This window comes from Coturnix japonica, chromosome 8 (assembly GCF_054131305.1).
Source record: "Coturnix japonica strain WE chromosome 8, WE-NBRP24, whole genome shotgun sequence".
In the NCBI taxonomy this organism is placed as follows: domain Eukaryota; kingdom Metazoa; phylum Chordata; class Aves; order Galliformes; family Phasianidae; genus Coturnix; species Coturnix japonica.
In genome coordinates, this window is record NC_140670.1 from 31,461,813 (window position 1) to 31,471,761 (window position 9,949).

Consider the following 9,949-nt stretch of genomic DNA (forward strand, 5'->3'; position numbering starts at 1 on the left):
TGTGATAGTTGGATGAGAAATTGCTTCCCTGTTCTTGACTAGTTGAAACAAGTGGATGTGGGACTTCCCTTCAGAGGGAATTTGTATCAGTGAGACAGTGAAATCTGGGGATATTTTAGTTAGTGGGAAAAAAATGGTACCTGGTTGTTGTAACAATGTCTAGCTGAGTTTTCTGCATGTGCAGCTGCTCAGGTTTATTAATTTGAGCTTCAGCCTGCAGCAAAGTAACTGCTTTGTGTTTGTTTTCTGTGGAGCAGCTAATACCCACCATAAAGAAATTGACTTCTGTAGTCCATAACGAACAGCTAGCTGTGTCTGTTGAGAGCCAACAGAAAACAATGTCACTTACCAAAAGGTCCTATCAGCCTTTGGGGACAGTCCAAGAAATGCCCTTGTGAGGATTATTGTTGGTTTTGTCCTTGCTTTTACTCCAAAACCAGCTTAGTCCTGACTAACAGAAGCAATGCCATGCTAGGCTACGTCTATCTCAGGACAGATTTAAGGTGTTACCTGTGACTGTTTCATGTAATAGGAGCAGTAATTCTACACATCACTTTCGAGGTTTTATACAGGATTTTAAACCAAAGTGTTTTGTTTATGTTTTGAAGTTTTCGTCTTCAGAGCTTGGAAACAGAGAGGTTTAGTTTTGATGTGCTGTTGCTGTTCTCACAGGGATAGTTTCTTCTCTTTTCTGGAGGGGAAAAAAAGGCCCTTTTTAAGAACTTGTGTATGAGGTTATTTGCAGCTCCAGAAGTCCTTACTGGTAAACGTTCTCAAGCGGTGATTAAAGGTACGTGCGCTTGGAAGGTGAAACAGTTGAAGAACGTCTCATGAAGTAACACATCCTTTTGTAGGATTAAAAAGGTAATGAAAATCCAACTAGAATATTAGCTGCCAGGTATGTCGGGTCACCTGATAGCTCTGGATGGCGCTCCAGGTAGATACTAATGCACTTTTCTGGCTCACTTGAGCACCTGTACCCAGCAGGTCCCTAATAGCTGCCAGCCTGTGACCGCTGCTATCATTGCCATGTCTCCTTGGGGACTCTTCTATGATAATGAACATAGAAACAGATGCTTGGGGATTCTTCAGCTCAGATGGCAGCAGTGTGAGTAAAACTTTCAGCTGTCTATCACTGTAAGTATTTCGTCTAACTAGAAAACAGATAAAAACTGTGTTGATAACTAACCAGCTCAAATAGAATTTGAGCCCTATTATGCAGCTATGTGCTTCTACAAAATGCTTCTTTCTTTGCCCTCAACATGTCCCTTCCAAGAAAGGAAGGTAAAGGTGTGATAAACTTTTATATTTCATTCTTTTATTACTGTTTCCTGCGAGGGGACCATGTTTTGTAGGAGCAGACAGTTTAAGAAGTGCTGTTGTGGTGGAGTGGAGATGGGGATGTTCTACAACTCAAGAGTCCTCTGCAGCCTGCGGGAAGCTGTGGGAAATCTATTTAAAGGTTGGGCTCTTAGCTACCTAAAGGTACGCTGACAGTGCAGAGGTGTAAGGCAAAGCACATTGCTGTCACTCCCTGCTTTTCATTGAGAGAGCTACTCCACAAGCTCACTAGATGCACACGTTGCAGAAAATTTGTGGTTAATAACATTTTGTGCACGCTCATTAAGCTCCAAATGACCTGTTTTTAAATAAAGGGAAATGGCAAAACCCTCTCAGAAGGACAAGGGGTGGTTCAGTCAGAAATCATGTGTAAGATGGGCCAAATTCATTTTAACTGAACCACTGCACTTAGGTCATAATCTGCCAACCCCCTGCAGCCATCACTGGGACTCTCAGTGGTCTGGGAGCTGGACCAGGTGAAATACCATCAGCATTCATCTGGTGCTCACTACCAAGATAAGGTCATTTCACTGTGAGGTTCTGCAGTGTCTTTTGGAGCTGGGTATTCTTTTGTAGCCCTCCTTTTAAAAGGTGTGTGATTACAGTTGGCCAAGACCACCAATTAGCGCAGGCTAATTTTTCTCCTGTTTCTATCTGTGCTCCCTTTGTTATCGTTACACGTTGCTCATTACTTGGTGTATCTAATGGCAATTAGGGAGTGAGGCAGCCACAAAGACTAATTTGATCACCTGGAGACCTGCCTCCCACAGCCCCACACAGTCAGTGGAGACCCAGCTCTGCCTGCAGGGCACTTTGGATGAGGCTCCAGCTCCCATTCGCCCTCTAGAGAAGCCTCCTCTTTTCCATTAACTAAAGGGAAAGCCAGGCATCCCCGGGCAAAAGATGGCCCTTCTGAGCCATGCTCCCATTTGAATAAAGGAAGCTGTGGGCTGAGTTTGACTTCTGAGTTTCAGGGCAAAGGCAGTTAGTGGGCAGTCGTGCAATGGGGCCCTTCACGTCACCCCGTGGAGCTCAGAGCCCCCCAACCCCATGTATGGCATTGGTGGTGCCTGTGGCTGTTCCCTCTTGGCATATTGCATGTGTCCTCAGGGTGCTGTTGACTTCACCCAAGCAAACTCAGTAGTGGCAGAGTGAGCTCCAAATCAAAACTGCTGCGTAGTATCAAACAGGCCTCTTTTCTGTAGACTTATCCACTGCCATAATAATAAACTCCAAACTTGTAAAGTTTCTCTTCAGCTTCATAAAGCCCAGCCGAGTGGCTGTCTGCTTTTAATCCCATCTGTTAAGAGCCCAGATCCCCCCCATGCTGTGTTAGTATAACAAAGCTGATCTCAGCTGTCCTTCCCAGGGCATGGCACACTGTGTTGTAAATAAGATGCACTCCTCAGCAAGGCTCAGAAGTGCCCATACTGATGGGTGCGTCCTTCCTTAGCACCTGACCAGCACTGCAGCTGTACAGAGACAGCTAGCGAGTGCTTTAATATCTTCTCATGCTTAAAACTGCCTTGTCATTTGAGTAATGAATTCACTGTGCTTTATGATGGAAGAGATTGCAGCTGAGTTTTATTTTAGGTAGGGCAGCCGGCTAATTTGCTACGCCGCCTTCCCAGCCCAGGTGTGCTGCGAGCTGCACCACAATCATTAACCTTAATACAATTTTTAAACAATTATTAAGCTAATCGGATGCAAATTAAACAAAATGAACCTATAAATATATGTGTTTTTCAAATTAGTAATTGGATTTTTTGATGATCTTTGGCTTGACATTGATAAGCTGCTTCTCATAACAGTCTAATTAGGCAATATGTAAACTTTGGCATTCGGTTCTGTCCTAGTGGCTTTTTCAAATGATGTTTGTAAAATTTGCAATTTCATATTACAGATTAAAAATTAAAAACTGCAGGAGGCTAACATTAAAATGAGAATTCATTTCATGGAAAGCCCTGTAGACAAAATTCACCCTAATAGAATTGTGCATAAGGGGCTGCAAATCATGATCTATAGTTACACAGGGGAAGGCTTGTCAAAACCAGTATTGTTGGCCTGTAGTTCTATTCACAGTATTAAACCCATCAGTGAAGTCACTTTGGGGAAAATGCGAACATTATCAAAGAACAGTAAATTAGCAAGAAATTAAAGCATATACCCTTGCATTTCCAAAACAAAAGATCCCTTCATTAAAAACCTTTCATCAGTGGTTTAATATTCATAGCAGTAATTTGCATAACTAAATCAGTTTTCACTGATGAGAGACGACCAAAGTTTTTTTTTTTTCCCCCCCACTAATTTCTTTTTTGAATGAGCTTCTCTGGTTTGTGGGGCTTTTTTTTTTTTTTGTGGGTTTTTATTTGATTAAAATTTCACACCAGTAGTTGGGCAGAATCGGACGCACGACCAAACCACATTTGCCATCACCATCCCTTATGACGGTGAGTTCAATGGTGCTGAGCACAGCAGAGCACCTTGGCTGCCCACAGCCCTGCCTGCTGGGTGACACCCATGCCCTGAGCTGCACTTTTGATGTGCTCCTGGAGTTGTTCTGTATTAGTTTGTTCTCCTTTTTTTGTGCTTTCCCACCTTTCCTGGTGCACAGAGCGAAACGATGGCAGAGCAGAGCTAGGAATGAGGACACGCTGTTACAGTGTGCGTGTGTGAAGAGCTTTCTGATACCTCTCTCAAACTGATATCCTTTTCCCAATTTTTTTAAGCAGTTTTAATGTTTTGAAAAGACCCTTGGGAAAAGGAGAAGGAAAAGGGAAGTACGTTTGCCTTGGGGAATGGAGACAGAGAAGTCTGTTCTGGTGTACAAAGCATGTGTATATTGAATTAGTTTAGAATCCAGAAATCTGTTCAAATATCAGATTGAAGATATAACCAGAGCTAAATCTGTCCAAGTCAATGAGAGGCTGAAGTGAGCACCAGTTGTGCAGTACCTGCGTGCACCGGGTGCTCCGGGCATTGGTTTGTTAAACTGAAACCCTCCAATTCCCAACACCTGCATTAGAGCAGGACGGTCACTGACATCACCTGCATGTGAGTGCATTAGTTTCAAATAACAGATGTCTGCATTCAGATTGATAAGCAGCCACTAATTTTTATCCAATTCTTTTTATTGGCTGCAACTGAAGCTTAAATGCAAAGACACAAAGTTAATAAGCAGCTGTAGGAAGACTTAGAAAAGTTGTGGTGTGTCCTTTTCTCCTCTGCAAGTTTTTGTCCTGTCATTGAATCTGGAGTAGCAGGCCTCTAAAGGGTTTAATGCATCCTGTGTGCTCCTAATTGTTCAGTGGTGCCATCTTTGAAGTATTTCCACTTTACATATAAGGACGTGGGCATGGTGGGGGTGGGTAGGGGTTGGTCTGGGTGATCTTCGTGGTCTTTTCCAGTCTTAATGATTCTATATTTCGCAGTGGATCTCTTTGCAGGTGTGTGTCTGTGCTGCTGTTCTAAGACCATCGCTGAGAAGACCGTATCGTCATGGGGAAGTTTCCGTGCTCCGTCTGGCTGCCAACCATGGCCAACACTTTGTGCGTTTGCTCTGTTGTTGGTTGTCTATTTGCTGGGACTCTGTACCTCACGCTGCCCTTAACACCAAGTAAGTTTATGAGGAGGACTGCCATAAAGGTTATTTTTGGCAGCCCTTGCTAGCTGTCAGACCTCCAGTGCAGTGCGGCTGTGATATAAGCTGAATGCCTGTCCATACTGTTCCAAGCCCCAGATTTCTCTTCTTGGCTTAGGATGGGGATCTGGAAGGGCCATTAACACTGTGTGGCTGGTGAAAATCACGTAGGAGGCAGTTGACATTAACCTGAAGGCTCCTTAGGAGAACTGTTTACCAAATGCTGAGATATTGCCATAGTCATCCAGTCATAGGAAGGTTTGGGTTGGAGGTAGACCTGAAAGACTTTTGTTGTGCTTTTATATGTCATTCAGGAACCACTCAGAACCCGGTCAGATAGTTCTGGCTCCCTTTCCTGACCAAGTAAGTAGAATAAGTTTCTGAGGTCTTTTTTTCACTGTAATAAGTAGGGCTGAAAAACTATTGTGGCAAACTGTTGTGCAAACCAGTATGCATTGAAATGTAGCAGGTAGCCCCAAGGGTAAAGGGAAAGGGGGTTTGCTCTGTGTTAGCAAAGATGGATGTTTCTTGATTTTGAATTCTTTGGTCATTTCTTTGAATGATTCCTTCCATTGGAAGGACTATTTTATCTTTTTCTTTCACTCAGAAACCAGTAGTAATAATTATTGTCCAATGCTGGAGAAGAGAGATGTCAGTGCAAACTCTGATTGCTCAGTGTTGGCATTAATCAAAACTATTCATACGGAAACTGAAATATCCCCTTCATGATTCCAAAATAATAGCAACAATGGACATAAGATGGTTCGTGTAGTATTAGTTCTGCATTATACTCTAAGGATCTTTAAAGAAGGAGCAGGTGGAGCCCTATAACATAATTAGATTATGATATCTCTACAAAGGTACAATTAAAGCAGAAATCCTCTTTTTTGGATGACTCCAGCTCTGGAATATGTGAGACCAGTTCACACCGCATGTTGTCCTGTGTGGTCATGAGGATACTTCTGCATTAGGATAGTATGATAAAATCAAACTGAATAGCCAACAAAAAACACTGAGCAGGTATAATAACACGTTCACTGACAGTAAACCACCTAATTGACATCAGCATGTGTTTTTTTGGTCACCTGGAGGACCAGGGAGAAGAACAAACAGTGTGTGGGCAGATCTGTGGGTTTGTTGTATGGTGTCACTATAGGAACTTTGGGCTGTATAAAGATAAGCGTCGTTTAATCATCTATTTTATAATGGTAGAGACTGAAACTTTGCTATAAAGAAACTATTGACGCATTACAAGTTAAACTACATGTTTTTCTAAAGTCAGATTGAAGCATAGGGCCTCCATCAGCCTTTCCATAGCAACTGTGTGTAATCAGTGTCCAGTGCCTGTTTTGAAGTGGATGTTGTGGGAAGCTCCATTTACAGTGTGGAAATGACAGTAAAACAAATGTTACTCTAAATACTGTTCTGATTTGTTTTCAGGTGCTGATTGTGCTGTTGTTGCAGTACCTGTGCCTATGAATAGCCGAAGCTTTCCCTGCAAAACTTTTTTGTGGCTTGAATTTTATTTTATTTTCTAATATATTATCATCTGAATTCCTAAGGAAAGTCCTAGTGGTAACCCCTGACCCACATGTACATCCAGTGCTGTTCCCCTATGGCCCTGGCCTATTTATTGCTTTCCTAAGTACTCGAGTTCAAATAGGAGCTCAGAACAAAATTGAAAATGAGCTTGGGGTCTTTCCTTAGTCCCAATTTGTTCACTTCTAAAACCACTACCCAATTTAGCTCAACTGGCAGTGTCTGCTCAAGAGAGGGCAAAGGCTGGAGGAGCGGGGCTGCAGGAGGGCAGGGCTGGCGCGTGCTGCCAGAGCAGCATGGAGGAGCGTGATGTAATTGCTCAGCTGCACAAGCGTGACAATTAGCATGCAGAGCTGAGGGGTGCAGAAGGGAAGTTTGTTTCCTGGTGCCTGCTCACATTGTGGCTTTGGGGGTGTAGCAGGCTCTGGCAGCAGGCAGCTGGGTTATTGCTCGTGGTTAATACCGTGATGATGCTGTTAGCACAGGTGCTGCTGTACTGTAGGGGTGGAAGGCAGTTGATGGACAAGTGGCTCTGCGTGCTATCGGCACAAATGTTTTTGTGTGTTTGAATGTGAATGGCTTTTTTGAGTGAAAAGAGGTTATGTCAAGGCAGGGAAGTAAATATCCCTCTGTGAAGAGGGCTGGAAGTGAGGAGTGAAATAGGTGATCTTGTTGTAGGGGAATACCTTGAAAAGTGCAGCACTGGATGCCTTATGTTGCTGTTCTCAGACTGAACTCTTTCATAACCTTTTCCCAAGACCCTTCTTCCCATTGCAGGTTATTTTCTGCCATTGATAGTTGCTGCATACCACCTCCTGCTCCTTCTTGTGAATACCCAACCATTCGCATTTTAATTATTTTTAGATAGGTGTGAGAGTTGTCCTTCTACTAACTGCAAGTACATATCCGGCAGTTAAAGCCAAACCCCAAAGTCATGGCAGCAGTAAAATCAGAGGTTGGGATTGAACTCAAACAAATATTCTGGTTTACTGGAAGTATTATTGGAGGGGCAAATAAAAGCATATGTGGAAAGAAGCGTTACTTTGGAATCATCTCTTGGGATTACATTACTGCTCTCCTGATGTTTATTCCCTACTCTATAGCAGTAGTTTTTGATTTAACTCCAGTTCTTTTAGCATCACAGGGTAAGGATTGCCAGCTGCCCTGAAAGGTGCTGATTTGGTCAGCAGAGACCACTGACAGGATGGTGTTCAATGGTATCTAAGTGTCATTCTATTGCATGTGCATCTAAATGTCATATATGTTTCTGGCTATCTGTAAACCTTCATTTTCCACCACCCAGATGTTCCAGGTTCACATGCAAACTTAGATCTGAAATTTCTGCATGCCATAAGCGTTTTTGCTAGGTAATTCTTTAATCATTGCTGTACATGTAATATGATGACATATCGCCTCTATTTATATTTAACGGAGATGTATTACCAGTGTTTCATGCCCTGCTTCCTCTGAGGTGCCCAGTGAAAGAGAGAGTGTGGACGATGAGTAGCTTGTTATGTTATCTTTTATCTTCTAAGCTCGTGTCCTTGTTATTACCTCCTCTGTGCTTATTTCCATCTCCTTTGTGATATCTTGATTGCATTTAGTCTTTCCTGACCTTTGATTCAAGTAGATTAAAGCTTTCTTAATTTATTTTTACATGGATCTTTAGCTTTCCTGTGTAACTCCGCTGATGTTTGGCCGTGTGCTTTATTTGAGGGGCACACAATTTGCTGATATAAGTACATCCGCTGCATATTCCTAGCAGGCTTTTCTTTCAGGTCTACTGGTGGGAAAAGGCTGAGAGCTCCATCACAAAGCCAGGCACACTCCGAGCCTGTTTCCAAGCCTGGTTCATCCAGGTCAAAGCCAGCTCTGCTCTTTGGGGCAGCTGTTCTCTTTTCCTCCAGGGAAGAACTAGGCGCCTTGTCTACAGTTCAGGATGGGTTAGAGTTCAGAGAAAGAGAAAGCCCAGAGTTGCAGTTGAATGGCATTGCTAATAGAGCTCCTGCTAGCTATCTTTTATGTATTTTAAATGTGATTTCTGCAGATAGGTTTTTATTTTGGTAACAGGGGATTGAACGATGATTGCGGTGTCCCCTCCCTAGCCTTGCTTTTAGAAATCAATAATGGCTGAAGACTATCAGTGGCAGTCACGGTGGGTATGGGCATTCACAGAGAGATGGATCTCTTTGTGGTTGTGGGGGCAAAGGATCATGTAGAGAAGGAAGGAGTTCTGTGAACAAGGTAATAACCCTGGGGAAGTGGGAAGGAAGAGTTGATAATTCACTTAAGTTCTCTTAGTTCATCTCTTTCAAAGCCAGTCATTCTTTTTCTGTTCTTATTCAGTAACATCTTGAAATATTTGACATTTGAAAGTACGAATGCGAAACAAATTGGTTTACCTAAATATAAACTACATCCTGTTACCCATGGTACTTATTTCTTAAATAGTTACATCAATGTAAGTGAACTCATGGTGTTGTGTATGGTATTTTCAGGCTACAGATTCCTTCTAGAGCACCACCATCAGTTTAAATGACTTCGTTCCATATAGTGGTCTTGAATACTGTCTGTTACTGATGCAGATGATGTCCTTTACAGTTAATAAAAATAACAATTCAAATAGTCCAGTCACAAAGTCCAAAATGGCTTCTGTGAACAGAAGGGTTGTTAATGCAGGAGTAGGACCTGTAGATAAATGCTGTTATCTCAAGGTATGGCACACTGGGTGATAAAACCATGCAGAAAATAGGAAAACCAGAGCAGATGTGGGACACAAAAGGAATACACAGGATGGAAGCGGTAGCCACCTTCAAACAATATGTATCTACAGGGAAGCTGTCATCACTGCTCCTCTGCGTGGCTGTGAAATATGGACAATTGCAGTCATTAAATTAAACTCTAATTGTTTCCATACGTACTGTCTCCATGCCTTGGTGTAAACTGAGATCCTGGTGATATATCCTAATAAACAGGACTAGATAGAGAACAGCAATGTGTCAGAGCATTGCTATGCATTGTCCCATGCAAGAAGCCACCGCTGGAGATGTCCAATGCAAGCAACTGCAAGAAATACAGGAAGCCACACGAAATGCAAATGGAATTGCTCACTTGCTTAGCATTTTTCTTTTGGTTCTGATCTAAGAGCAAAGGAAAAGCTGACTCTGGACCTTCCAGAGCTGTTTGGTTTGATATTTCTGATGTTTGGTTCCCTGTCACCGGTCTCTGAATCTCTAAGATATCTCTTAATCTGTGTGAGGACTGCATCATTTCTGCATGTTTAATACCTGGATAACTTGGCACCTGTTGTAAAACTTGTGGTTGCCAACCCACACGTTGTTTTTGTAGCATATACTTCTGCATAGAATCATAGAATGCTCACTTGTATCATTAGCATCTGCAAATGTTAACCCTTCTAAAAATGGGGAA